General features: G+C 42.7%; 1 protein-coding gene across 5 annotated transcripts in view; it reads left to right on the top strand.

Annotated features, from left to right (window-relative positions):
• LOC140201724 (glutamate receptor ionotropic, kainate 5-like) overlaps nucleotides 1-14602 on the top strand; it is a 152312-nt gene that overhangs the window by 23530 nt on the left and 114180 nt on the right. For 4 of the 5 annotated variants that reach the window (XM_072266303.1, XM_072266301.1, XM_072266304.1 and 1 more), the window contains exons 2-3: nucleotides 4000-4049; nucleotides 6251-6291. The gene's annotated coding sequence lies outside the window, so the exon portion shown is untranslated. Of the gene's footprint in view, nucleotides 1-1754; nucleotides 1935-3999; nucleotides 4050-6250; nucleotides 6292-14602 lie in introns of all 5 variants that reach the window. The other variant, XM_072266302.1, reaches the window with a different exon arrangement.

The raw sequence follows: 14602 nt of genomic DNA, 5'->3' as shown, positions 1-14602 counted from the left end.
ATGATTTTGGTAAATTGGTTTATTATTATTACATGTACTGAGGTACAGTGAAAAACTTTCTTTTTCATGCCACCCGTACAGATTATTTCATTACAACAGTAAATTGAATCAGAATCACATTTAATAATACTGACATATGTCATAATTTTTTTGTGGCAGCAGTACTGTGCAAAACATAATTAAAAAAAAAACTATACAATCAGAACTGTTGCTGCTTATGCTTAACCGTTGGTCAGGAAGTCAAGGATTCAACTGCAAGTGGAGGTGTGGAGTGCCAGGTCGAGGAGTATGGAGATGAGTTTGCTTGGAATTATAGTATTGAAGTCAGAACTGTGGTCAATGAACAGTAATTTACCACAGGTGTGTTTGCCGTCTAGATGCTCCAGAGATGAGTGTAGGGCCACAGAGATGGCATCTGCCATGGATTTCTTTCAGTGGTAGGTGAATTGCCATGGGTCAGGGTTGTCTGGGAGGCTGGAGCAGATGTGTCCCATGACCAGCCTCTCGATGGTGGTGGACGTCAGTCACTGGGCAAGTTTTAATAAGGCTCTTGGGCATTTTGGGAGGTCAGGTACTGGCAAGACCTATACAGTGAATGATAGGAACTTATGAGTGTTGATATAAAAGAGATGCAAGTTCATAGTTCTCTGGAAATGGCTACACAGATGGATAGGGCAGTGAAGAAGGCAATTGATAAACATGTGTTACAGAGGCTGATGAATTAAATTTCATCTGTCACTCCACATCTACGTGGTCGTCTGTCGTAGTTGACCTAGGGATGTTATGTTTAGCTTTACAGAAAATTGCTTAGGCATCAACTGGAGTATCATGTGCAGTTCCAGCCCCAACAGTGCAGGAGTGGTGTGGCAGCAACAGAGGAAGTGCACCGGGATGCTGCCTGAAATAAAAAGCAATACAAATAAGGAAAGACTGGATATGCTGGTCTTGTTCTCGCTGGAGTGTGGGAGATTGAGGGGTGATCTTATAGAGGTATATAAGATTATGATGGACATGGATAGGGTGGTTAGTTGTTATCACAGGCCAGGGGAGTCTAGAACTAGAGACCAGGGTGGCATGGTAGCGTAACACTGTAACAGCACCAGCAATCAGCGACCGGAGCTCAATTTCCACCGCTGCCTGTAAGGTGTTTATTAATTATCTTGGTGACAATGTGGGTTTCCTCCGGGTGCTCTGGATTCTTCCCGCATTCCAAAGATGTGTGGGTTAGGGTTGGTAAGTTGTGGGCGTGTTATGCTGGCGCCAGAAGCATGGCCACACTTGAGTGTCACCCAGCAAAATCCTCTCTGATTTAATTTGACACAAATGATCATTTCACTGTATGTTTCCACCTACATGTGACAAATAAAGCCAATCTTTATCTTTAACGCAGGCTTCGGTCCAGGAAGGGGGGTTTACAGGGAATCAGACAGGCAAGATTTTCACAGAAGGAGTGATAATTGTGTGGATGAGTTGCCAGAGGAGATGGTAGAGATGGGTCAATTATGTTTAAATGACATTTGAATGGGTAGATAGGTAGCAAAGGAGTAGAGAGATATGGGGTTAATACAAGTGAATGGCTTTGTGTGGATAATCTGCATAGTCAGCATGGATAAGCTGGGCCAATGGATCTGCTTGTGTGCTGTACAGATTATGACAGAGGAAGGAAATATTGGTATATATTTTGTCACTGGTTATAAAATTATGATTGGATTTGATGTGCTTTTTGACTGAGAGCCGGCATCTCATATTCACAGAATGTTCCTCATGTAGAGAATGGTCATTCATTCTGCGTGTCTCTCTCAGTGGAGCTCCTCCCCCTACCCTGAACCCTCACATCCTCTCCGTGAATGTTCACAGACAGATTGTTCAGCCGGTATCTTTCTCCCAGGGTTGAAATGTCCAATACTAGAGGTCCTACGTTTAGACTGAGAGGGGTAAGTTCAAAGGGGAAGCGCGGGGCAAGTCTTTTCACACAGTGCCTGGAATGCGCTGCCAGAGGTGGTGGTGGGGGCAGATACAGCAGAGGTTTTCAAAGGCACGTGAATATGGAGAGAATGGCACGATATGGACAGAATGGACTAGTCTAATTCGGCATTTAATTTGTTCAGCACATCATTGTGGGCTGAAGAGCCTGCCCCTATGTTGTACTGTTTTGTACTCTATGTTCTAACGACACTCCTTTGAATGCTGCTGTTAAATATGCTTCTGCGAGCCACTCCAGTAATGAATTCCAGACTTAAACCGTGAGATGTGTGAAGCATTTCTCTCAACTCTCTCTCGGTTCATATATCAATCGCCTTTGGCCTCTTGTCTCCTGCTTCTTGACCCCCTCCATCAGCACTTTCTATCTTATCTGTCTACATTCTTTATGAGTTTAAATGTCTCAATAACTAGTCTGTCCCGAGGAGAGTAATACCATCTTCTCCTGTCTACACACGTAACAGGTCATCGTCTCTGCAATCATTTTGGAATATTGTTATCCAACTCCACCAGAGTCTGAAAACATTTCTATATAATGTAAAGATTCATAAAATGAACCACTCTATTTATCAATTTCTTGCACAGATCCCAGTGGATTTACTCTCCCCACTGATCCCAGAGTATTTACTCTCCCCCTGACCCCAGTATATTTACTCTCCCCTGATCCCAGTGTATTTACTCTCCCCATTGATCCCAGTGTATTTACTCTCCCCACTGATCCCAGTGTTTTTACTCTCCCCACTGATCCCAGTGTTTTTACTCTCCCCACTGATCCCAGTGTATTTACTCTCTCCATTGATCCCAGTGTATTTACTCTCCCCATTGATCCCAGTGTATTTACTCTCCCCACTGATCCCAGTGTTTTTACTCTCCCCACTGATCCCAGTGTTTTTACTCTCCCCATTGATCCCAGTGTTTTTACTCTCCCCACTGATCCCAGTGTATTTACTCTCTCCATTGATCCCAGTGTATTTACTCTCCCCATTGATCCCAGTGTATTTAATCTCCCCCTGACCCCAGTGTATTTACTCTCCCCACTGATAGAATATAGAATATAAAATATCTTTATTGTCATTGTTGTGGAGCAATGAAACACAGTTTAGCAGCTCAACATTTTGCAGCATGACAAAAAATATATACATAAAATAAACTCTAAAACCTCAGGAATGCAGTCCAAAATTAATAATATATGGATGGGGGGGGCGGCGGGGTAGGACTATTGCACACCTGCCATTCCTGGAAGTGTGATGCATTTAGCTGCCGCCGTCTTAGGAGGGGGGCAGGAGAAGGGAAGGGGGTGTTATACATTTCACTGCCTGTGGATAGAAGCTGTTAAGGAGTGTCTTTGTTTTCGTCCTTAATGCTCTGTATCTCTTCCCAGAAGGTAGAGGGGAAAACAAGTGATGTCCAGGATGAGTAGGATCCTTTGAAATACAAGTAGCCTTCTTTTGAAGTCTGCCAGTATAAATGTCTCTAAGGGAGGGTAATGTTGTGCCAATAACCCGCTCTGCTACCCTCACCACCCGCTGCAAGTCCTTCCTGTTCTGTTCTGTGCAGCTGGCAAACCACACTGCACAGCAATACATCAGGAGGCTCTCTATAGTTGTCCGATAGAAGTTGATCAGCAGGTGATGAGGGAGGAGAGCGTGCTTTAGCTTCCTTAGGAAGTAGAGCCTCTGTTGGGCCTTCCCCACCTGATAAGAGATCCCAGTGTATTTACTCTCCCCACTGATCCCAGTGTATTTACTCTCCCCACTGATCCCAGTGTATTTCCTTTCCCCCTGATCCCAGTGTATTTACTCTCCCCCCTGATCCCAGTGTATTTACTCTCCCCACTGATCCCAGTGTAATTACTCTCCCCTGATCCCAGTGTATTTACTCTCCCCACTGATCCCAGTGTATTTACTCTCCCCACTGACCCCAGTGTATTTACTCTCCCCACTGATCCCAGTGTATTTACTCTCCACTGATCCCAGTGTATTTACTCTCCCCACTGATCCACTCTGCTCTGTTTCCTAGCTCAGCGTGCTGTGCCCACAGTTAGCTGTGTCTCACAAGTCCTGATGCCGGTGAGTAATTGGGTGATTTAGTTTTGCATGTTGAATTGTTTCACTTAGTTTAAAGTGTTCGATTTGCTCATTCTTGTAAATCTCATTTTCAGTGTGAAACGAGGCATACCGAAGTGGTTCTGAGCAGTCCTCTGCCTGGTTGGTGACTGGGTAACCAGCTATGTGCTGAACATGCTGAGCCAAGGGACCAACGTCTGGGCACAGTGTGTTTTCCCCAGTTTGCAGTGTCTGGCGAATGTATTGGCGCAGACAGGAAAAAATGGGCCATTTTTTGTCTGTGTGTGCTGGCTACTCGGGCCCCAGCTGTTCACAGTCTAAATGAATGGATTGTATAAGTATAATATATCCAAGTTTGCTGATGATATAATGCGCCTGTGACTCAGTAAAAGATAACATGGTTTAGCAGGTGATTAGGAATGTGGATAGTATGTTGGCTTTTTTTTATAGGAGATTTGAATTCAAGAGTTGTGATATCTTACTGTAATGATATAGGATCCTTGTAAGACCACATTTGGAGCTTCTGATCTCCTTCCCTGTGGTAAAAGGACTGCTATGAAGGTTAACTAGATTGATTCTTGGGATAGAGTATTTGTCTCTCTGACAAGTGATTAAACAAACTGGGTCAGTATGGGTTTAATGAAGGGACGTACTGGCTAGGTTCAAGTTTATATTTGCCAAAGATAAACTAACTGGGTATAAATGCCATGAAAAGTAACTTTTTTGCAACAGCAGCACACAGTACAAGATGAGGACAAACTTAAGATATACTTAATTTAACAAAAATCAAGCTAAACTTGCATATGCAAAATATCTAAGAAAGTAAAAACACTAGTTCAAGGTGAGGGAACAAAAGCATATATAATTAAAGGTAATTTTAAGCTTTTTCCAGGTTGGTTCAGTAACTGGATGAAAGCGGGGAAGAAGCTGTTGTTGAACCCTGAGGTGTAGGTCTTTAGGCTCCTGTGCCTCCTGCCTGATGGCATGATGTCCATCATGTTGGATGTTTTTCTTGTTGAGGCATGGCTTCTTGAAGATGTCCATGACAATGGGAAGAGCTGTACCTGTACTGTACTGTACCCAGGCGAAGGCTCAGCCATGATCTTGGAGACCCCTAAGAATGCAGATTCTGCAGTCCAGAGTCAAAAGCAAGCTGCTAGAGGAACTCAGTGGGTCAGGCAGCATCTGTGGAGGCAGGGAGGGATGGTCAACAGTTTGGATCAAGATATTCTGGTGCAGATGGAAATTTACTACCCGTCTCCCTCCACAGATGCTGCCCGACCTGCTGAGTTCCTCCGGCAGTTTGATTGCTGTGCCATGATCTTATTGGCAAGTGCAATGGGTCCAGGTTTCCCAGTTGACTAATCCAACTGCTTTTTCTGATAGTCCTTATGATCCCAACATATTTAATCTCAGAGCTTTCCGTACGCTTGTACTTTTAAAAAGCGCAGAGGAAGCCACTTCAACATGTCAGGTGCTGCAGGTTCCTAGTGGAACAAACCCATCTGTTTTCCAGTACCCTTTCTTCCACATGCCCATCAACTATTCTTTCATTGTTTTTGACATTAGCAAAAACTTAGATATTACAGACAAAGCATAAAACCTGCCTGTAAAATTTTTCTGTTGTGGCATACAGTGGAAATCCACACAGTCACGTGGAGAGCGTGCAAACTCCACAGACAGTGTCAGAGGTCAGGAGCTGTTGGCCAAAGCACTATCAGTTCTGTCATCATGCTGATCAGTGTATTTACTCTCCTCATTGGTCCTAGTGTACTTAATGTCTCCCCATTGGTCCTAGTGTATTTACTCTCATCCCATTGGTCCCATTGTATTTACTCTCATCCCATTGGTCCCAGTGTATTTACTGTCTCCCCATTGGTCCAATTTATTTACTTTCTCCCTATTGGTCCTAGTGTATTTACTGACTCCCCATTGGTCGTAGTGTACTTACTGTCTCCCAATTGGTCCTAGTGTATTTACTCTCACCCTAATGGTCCCAGTGTACTTACTGTCTCCCCATTGGTCCTAGTGTACTTACTGTCTCTCCATTAGTCCCAGTGTATTTACTCTCACCCTAATAGTCCCAGTGTACTTACTGGCTCCCCATTGGTCCCAGTGTATTTACTCTCACCCTAATGGTCCCAGTGTATATACCCTACCCCAACTAGTCTCAGTGTGTTTACCTTCCTCTCCCTGCTTTCTAGCTCAGCCTGCCGGGTCAACAGAGTGCTGTGACTGGATGTTGGTGAGTAAATGGATGATTTAATTTTGGATGTTGAATTGTTTGATTAAGTTTTCCTATTTAATTTGCTCAGTCTTGTAATTTTCACCTGCTTTGGGTGGTATACAGTTAGAAGCTATCCTGTACCTGTTTGATATTTAGGTAACTGCAGTACTATGAAGTCAGAGTCTTTGATCTTGTTGAACCTGGGGATCTAGGACTGGGTTCCAGTAATATTTGGTGTATTTTAGCCCAGTGTGTGGTGCTTGTTCAGTGTGATGTGCGGACAGCAGTAACTGGGTATAATAAGCAGCTCATTTATTTTGCATCCATCAACAAGGGCTCCCATCATGTGGACTACCATTGGGGAGGAGGTACAGGAGCCTGAAGTCCCACATGTAGGAACAGATTCTTTTCCTGCACCATCAGATTTCTGCATATTCCATGAAACCATGAACAAGACCTCACTATTTATTTATGTATTTATTCTTATGGATTGTACTGTACTGCAGCCACAAAACAAGAAGTTTCACAACATACTGTATGTCAGCAATGCACTGGCATTAGAGAGGGTTCAGAGGAGGTACATGAGAATAATTCCCAGAATAAAAGGGTTAATATATGGGGATTGTTTGGTGGCTCTGGACCTGTGTTTAGAGGAATGGGGGGGGGGGGGGGAAGGAATCTCACTAAAACCTAGATAGAGTGGATGTGAAAAGGATGTTTCAGGTAGTGCACAAGTCTAGGACCAGAAGGCACAGCCTCAGAAAAGTGGGACATCCATTTAGAACAGAGATGAGGAGGAACTTCTTTAGCCAGAGGGTGGTGAATCTATAGAATTCATTGTCATGGATGGCTGTGGAGGCCAGGACATTGAGTATATTTAAAGTGGAGATTGACTATGGAAGGGGATTCAATGATTACGATGAGAAGGCAGGAGAATAGGATTAAGAGAGATAACAAATCAGCCATGACGGAATGGTGGAGCAGACTCGGTGGTCTGAATGGCCTTTATTTGCTCCTAGAGTATGTCAAGGTTTTATGGTCCTATAATAATTCTGGTCAGGTCATGAAGGGATATGGGGAGAAGGCAGGAGTTTGAGGCTGGGAGGAAAATTGGATCAGTCATGATGAAATGATGGGGCAGACTTGATGGGCTGAATGGCTTAATTCTGCTCCTATGACTTATGTTCTTAAGGTCTTATGATTCTGACTTTTAACTGGTGAGCCTGTGATTAGTGTGTGATACAGTGACGAGTCCCGAGGACCCATCTGTTCACCATCTTCATTAACAAATTGTACCAGGGCACCAAGTGTAATACATCTACGTTTGCTAATGGTAGGAAGTGGCATGAGTGTGGGCTTCATGGAGGATGCAGAGAGATTTTATAAGCAGGCTAAAAGTGTGGCAGATGGAACATGATGTGAAGTGAAGGGAAGTGAAAATTGAATGTTGTGAGATTGAAAACGATGAGGAAGGCAAAGACCATGCCCTTTGGCCCACTGAGGCTGAGATCCTCCAGCCTTTGTATGTTGCTCTGGATTTCCATCATCTGCAGTCTTTCTTGTACACAAGAGTGAGGTGCTTTAATGTAGCAGTGCAGAGCCCAGGTGAAACTGGAACTGGAGCCCTGTGCACTCAACTCTTCTCTCCACTGAAGCGAGGACATTGTCATCATGGATGGACTGATTCCCAAGGTACTGGTTTCATCAGAGATTCATAGATTGAGCATAAGACTAGAAGACATAGGAGCAGAATTAGGCCATTTGGCCCATCGAGCCTGCTTGCTATTCCATCATTGCTGCTTTATTATCTCTCTCAACCCCATTCTCCTGCTTTCTCCCCATAACCTTTGATGCCCTTACTAATCAAGAAACTATTAACCTGTGCTTTAAGTATACCCAATATCTCGGCCATCACAGCTATCTGAGGCAATGAATTCCACAGATTCACCACCCTCTAGCTAAGGATATTCCTTCTCCTCTCTGTTCTAGGGGACACCCTTATATTCTGAAGCTGTGCCTCTGCTACTAGACTTCCCCACTATAAGAAATATCCTCTCATTGTCTAGGCCTTTCAATATTGGATAGGTTTCAGTGAGATCCTCCTCATTCTTCTAAACTCCAGCGAATACAGGCCTAGAGCCATCAAATGCTCTTCAATATTTATTCCCCAGATCGTTATTGGGAACCCGCTCTGGATTCTCTCAAACGTCAGCACATGCTTTCCTAGATACGAGGCTCGAAACTGCTCACAGTACTCTTAAGTGAGCAAGCTGAACCTATAATGTGTTGCATTTCAAAGAATGAGAGGTGAGCTCGTGAGAACATGCAACATCTTTAGGGAAGTGAGGGTGAATGCAGAGCTAATATTTCCTCTATCTGTAACGTCTAAAGTTTTGAATGGCAGACAGACTCACTGAAGTCCATCCACAATGTTCTGGATACCAGGTGACCAAGCCACACAGATATACTGTGGTAGATACTAAACACAAAATAATCTGCAGATGCTGTAAAAGATCAAAGCAACACTTTCAGTACGCTGGATGAACTCAGCAGGTCGGGCAGCATCAGTCAGAAACGATGAGTCGATGTTTCTGACTGATACTGCCCGACCTGCTGAGTTCACCCAGCGTACTGAAAGTGTTGCTGTGGTAGATACTGTTGGGGGAGGGGAAAGCACCAATAGTCAAGATTGTGGCAACCACAGTTGACTCCGCAGCAGAACAAGAGAGGAAAAGCACTAATACTATAGTGGATTAGAGAGTTTTAGCTATAAGGAGAGCTTGGACAAACTTGGGTGGTTTTAGAACACAGAACATACAACATACAGCACAGTACAGGTTATTTGGCCCACAGTGTGGTGCCGACTCTTTAACCTACTCCAAGATCTAATGCTTCCCTCCCACATAGCCCTCGATTTTTCTTTCGTTCATGTGCTAATCTAAGAGATCCGTAAATGCCCTGTTTGATTCTGCCTCTACCACCACCTCCAGCAGCATCGTCTATGCACTTGTCATTCTCTGCATAAAGAAAACTACTTCTGACATCCCCTCTATACTTTCCTCCAATCATCTTAAAGTTGTATTAGGCATTGTCACCCTGGGCAAAAAGTGCTGGCTGTCCACTCTAACTATGCCTCTTATCATCTTAAGCACTTCAATTGTCACCAGCCTCTCACTCACTGGGTCTCTACTCGGCCTTGGATCACCTGGATGACAGCAATACCTATGGTATGCTGCTTTTTATTGATTACCACTCAGCGTTTAATGTCATCATCTCCTCAGTACTAATTAACAAGTTTGAAAACTTGGGCCTCTGTACCTCCCTACAACTGGATCCTTGACCTCTTTATCGAGAGACCACAGTCAGTGTGGATCAGAAATAATTTCTCCTCGTTGACAATCAACACAAGTGCACCTCAAGAATGTGTGCTTATCTCACTGCTCTACTCTCTCTGCACTCTTAACTGTGTACCTACGCACAGCTGAGACAGGTACAGGAGTCTGAAGGCACACACTCAGATTTAAGGAATAGTTTCTTTCCCTCTGCCATCAGACTTATAAGTGGCCAATGAACCCCTGAACACTACTTCACTATTTTGCTCTCTTTCTGCACTACTTGTTTATTTTTAATATTTGTTATTGTAACTTATTGTAATTTTTTATTATGTTTTGCATGGTATTACTGTTACAAAACACTAAATTTTACAATACGTGCCTATGATTCTCACCTGTCATCCTCCTTCTCTACAAAGAGAAAAGCCCTAGCTTGCTCAACCTGTCCTCCTAAGGAATGCTCACTAATCCAGACAGCATCTGGTATATCTCCTCTGCACCTTCTCTAAAGCTTCCATATCCTTCCTGTAATGAAATGATCCAAGTGTGGTCTAACCAGAGTTTTATAGACCTTCAATATTACCTTGCAACACTAGAACTCAGACCCCGATTAATGAAGGCCAACACACTACACCTTCTTAACCACAACTTGTACAACAACTTTGAGGGATCTATAGACGTGAACCCAAGATCCTTCTGTTCCTCCGAACTGCTAAGAATTCTGTCATTATCCTTGTACCCTGGAATGTCAGAGAGTGAGGGAAGGCCCGACAGGAGTATATAAAATTATGGAAGGCTTTGTCTGGGTTGATAGCCTTACTCCCATGGTGGAATGCCAATTTTTAGAGTACATAGCTTGAAAATGAGAGGGAGAAAATTTAAAGGAGTTGTGCGAGGCTGGTTTTTTCACACAGACCATGGTAGGTGTCTGGAACAGGCTGTCGGGGAAGTGGTGGAAATGAATGCAATAGTGGTATTTAAGAGGCATTTAGACAGACCTGTGAACAGGAAGAGAATGGGCAGATTAAATCGGCTTTGTGGTCAGTACAGATGTGGTGGGCTGAAGGGCGCCTTCCCTTGAGCTGTGCTGTTCTATCTTCCAGTAGTACAGTTTTAATCTGTAAGGGGTGGGTGGGTAAGGGGGCGGACAGCTGTTTCTGTGGCTACAAACTAGATTCATAAATGGAAATACCAGTGATATAAACCAGGGTCGGCAATGTCTCAGAATCTGAATCATGTTTATCACCATGATACGAGTTTTCTTGTTTTATGGCAGTAGTACAGTACAAAAGTCACTATAAGGTACAGAAATAAATAAATAGTGCAAAAAAAAGGGATAATGAGGTAGTGTTGATGGGGCGGGGGGGGGCGGGTGGCTGAACAGCCAATAGTTCAGAATCAGAATCAGGTTTATTACTACTGACGTATCTCTTGAAATTTGTTGTTCTATTTCAGTAGTACAGCACAAGACATAACACGTTATTATAAGTTACAGTAAAAATAAATAATCAGTGCAGAAGAAAAATATGAGTAGTGTTCATTGATTTATGGACCATACAGAAACCTAATGGCAGAGGAGAAGAAGGTGTTCTGAAAACGCCGAGTGTAGGTCTTCAGGCTGTCGTACCTCTTCTCGATGGTAGTAAAGGGGAGACTGGTCCTTAATGATAGATGAAGCCTTCTTGAGGCATCGCCTTTAAAAGTATCCTTGGTGGTTCATAGGTTCAAAGGTACAATTTAATGTCAGAGAAATGTATACAATATACATCCTGAAATGCTTTTTCAAGGTGCTTTGCCTGTGAAGGAGCACCAAGGTGTTGGAGAGGCTTATGCCTGTGAAGCTGAGTCTACAAACCTCTGCAACCTCTTCCAATCCTATGGATTGGAGCCTCCAACTGGGAGATGAAGCAACCAGTCAGAATGCTCTCCACCATACAGTAGAAATTTGCGGACATACCAAATCTCCTCAAACTCCTAATGAAGCATAGCCGCTGGTGTGGCTACATTGTGGTCGCATCAACATGTTGGGACTACGATAGATCTCTGAGGTGTTCATGCCCAGGAACTTGAAGCTGCTCACCCATTCCACTGCTGATCCATCGATGGGGGCTGGTGTGTTTTCTCCCAACTTCCCCTTTCTGAAGTTCTTGTTTCTTATATGTCAGTACCAATGACAGGGGTAGATTCTATTTGCCATTGCTCTGCCCACCTTACCAGCTGTTCAATATTCTCCTGTAGCCTGTATGACTGTTACTACCATTAATTTTGTGTCATTTCAAAATAATTGTATATTTCCTGAAATCATATTCAAACAGGTAATGATGGTAACAAGCAGCATCGATCCCCACGATACACTTCTGGTCACAGGCTTTCAATCGCAGAACAACAATTCAGCAATCAGTCTGGGTACCTTGCCAATTTTGGATCCAATTTGTCAGCTTGCCTTCAATCACATGGACTGTAATGCTACATATAACATGGAACAGTATAACATGGGGCCAGCCCCTTTGACTCATGATGTTTTGCTGAGCTATAGTACTGTGCAAAAGTGTGAGGCACGTGTAAAAAAAATTCTGAAAAGTGAGATGCTTTCAAAAATAATTAAATGAAAATTTCTAAATAAGAAAAGATTTTCTATGAAGAGCAGTAAACAGTAAAAAACTGAATCAAATCAATATTTGGTGAGACTACGCTTTCCCTTTAAAACTGCATCAATTCTCTTAGGTACACGGTCGTGCAGTCTTATAAGAAATTCAGCTGGTAGGTTGTTCTAAGCACCTTGAAGAACTTGTCCCAGTTCTGCAGAATGGCTGTCTCACTTGCTTCTGTCTCTCAAGGTAATTTGGGACAACCTCGATGATGTTGAGATCAGGGCTCTGTAGAGGCCAGACCATCTGAAACCATATAAAAAAAAAATCTAGGGTGCCTAAGACTTTTGCACAGTACTGCTGTTAAAATAGTAATCAAATGCTAATCCCTTCACAATATCGATACCCCTCCAATTCCTGCACATTCATGTGCCAGTTGAAGAGCCTCTTGAACGACTATAGAATTTGCCTCCACCACCACCTGGGTAGTGTGTTCTAGAAATACCGCTCTGTGTAAGATCATGCCCCACACATCACAAAGTTCAAAGTAAATTTATTGTCAAGGTATGTAAATGTCAATCTATACTACCCTGAGATTAATTTGCTTGCTGACATTCATAGTAAACAAAGAAATACAATAGAATTAATGAAAAACACATAAACATTGATAAAGCAACCAATGTGCAAATACAATAATAATAATAACAGCAAATAAATAATTGAATAAATAATACAGAGAACTCCTTTCCTCTCTTCATCTGAAGCCCTTTGAGCTTGCTCCCCTCACCTTAGATACACGCCCTCTGGTATTAGACATTTCAACCTTGGGAGAAAGATGCTGTTTGCCTCCTCTACCTATGCCTCTCATAATCTTATAAACCTCTGTTAGGTCTCCCATCAGCCTCCACCACTCCAATGAACAACCCTCCAATCATGGTGAACCTCTTCTGCACCTTCTCCAAAACCTTCACATTCTATCTGTAGTGCGATGACCAGAGCTGAATATTTCATATGCAACCTAACTAGGGTCTTATAAAGCTGCAACATAGTTTCCTGACTTTTGAGCTCAATCCTTGACTAATAAATAGAATCATGCCATGTGTCTTCCTTACTACCCTGTCAACTTTTGTACCCACTTTCAGGGAGCTATGCACCTGGACCCCAAGACCCCTCGTACATCAACACTGTTAAGGGTCCTGCCATTAACAGTTTACTGTTTCTTTACATCTGATCTCCCAAATTTGTTTGGGTTAAGTTCCATTGGCTATTTCTGTACGCATATCTGCAAATGACTTATATCCCACAATACCCTTTGCCTGTCTTCAGTGCTATCCACACCGCCAATCTTTGTATCACCTACAAACTTACTAACCCACCCATTTACATTTTCATCCAGGTCATTTATAAATATCACAAACAGCAGAGGTTCTGTTGTGAATCCACTAGTCACGACTTTCATCCATGATAAGTCCCTCAACCACCATCCTCTGTCTTCTAAGAGTAAGTGATTTCTGAATCCCAAATGGCCGGTTCACCGTGAATCTCATTCATCTTAATCTTCTGGACGAGCCTCCCACGCAGGTCCTTGTCAAACTCTGTACCAAAATCGACGAAGACAACATCCACAGCTCTCCCATTATAAATCAAATCTATTACCTCTTTGAAACATTCAGTCGTTAGAAAAATGGTACTCGCTTCGCACAAACCCAAGCTATAGTTTTCCAATTGCTCATCGATCCTACCCCTGACATGAGAATCACTGGTCTATAGTATTATTCCTATTATCCAGTATTATCCCTATTTCCCTTCTTGAATAATGGAACATCATTAGCTTCTCGCCAGTCCTCCGGTACCTGACCTATGGCTAAACAGGACATAAAGATATTTGTCAAGGCTCCAGCAATCTCATCTCTTGCCTCCCTCAATAACCTAGGATTCCATTAGGTGCTGTGGACTTATCTAAATTAATATTTTTGAAGAGACCCAACACTACCTCCTTCTTTATCTCAAAATGCTCTAGCAAATTAGCACGCTCCACACTGATCTCCCTATCCTTCACATCTTTCTCGTTGTAAATATTGATGCAAAGTACTCATTAGGAAGTCATTCACATCCTCCACCTTTATCCAAGCACACATACCCTCCAAATATCCGGACCTGCCTCTCGGTTTTTTTGCACTAGCTTACTTTCCATTTTTCTATTTTCTATTTATGATTTATAATTTAATTTTTTAATATTTACTAATTTTTACTATTTTTAATATTTTTAATATTTAATATTTGTAATCCAGGGAGTGGGAAGCGCAGAATCAAATATCGCTATGATGATTGTACGTCCTAGTACCAATTGTTTGGCGACAATAAAGTATAAAGTATCCTTGATTGGTTCTACCCTCCCACAATTATCCC

This window comes from Mobula birostris, chromosome 8 (genome assembly GCF_030028105.1).
Source record: "Mobula birostris isolate sMobBir1 chromosome 8, sMobBir1.hap1, whole genome shotgun sequence".
Taxonomy (NCBI): Eukaryota; Metazoa; Chordata; class Chondrichthyes; order Myliobatiformes; family Myliobatidae; genus Mobula; species Mobula birostris.
The sequence above is the reverse complement of the archived record's forward strand: the minus strand, read 5'-3'. Positions and strand labels throughout refer to the sequence as shown.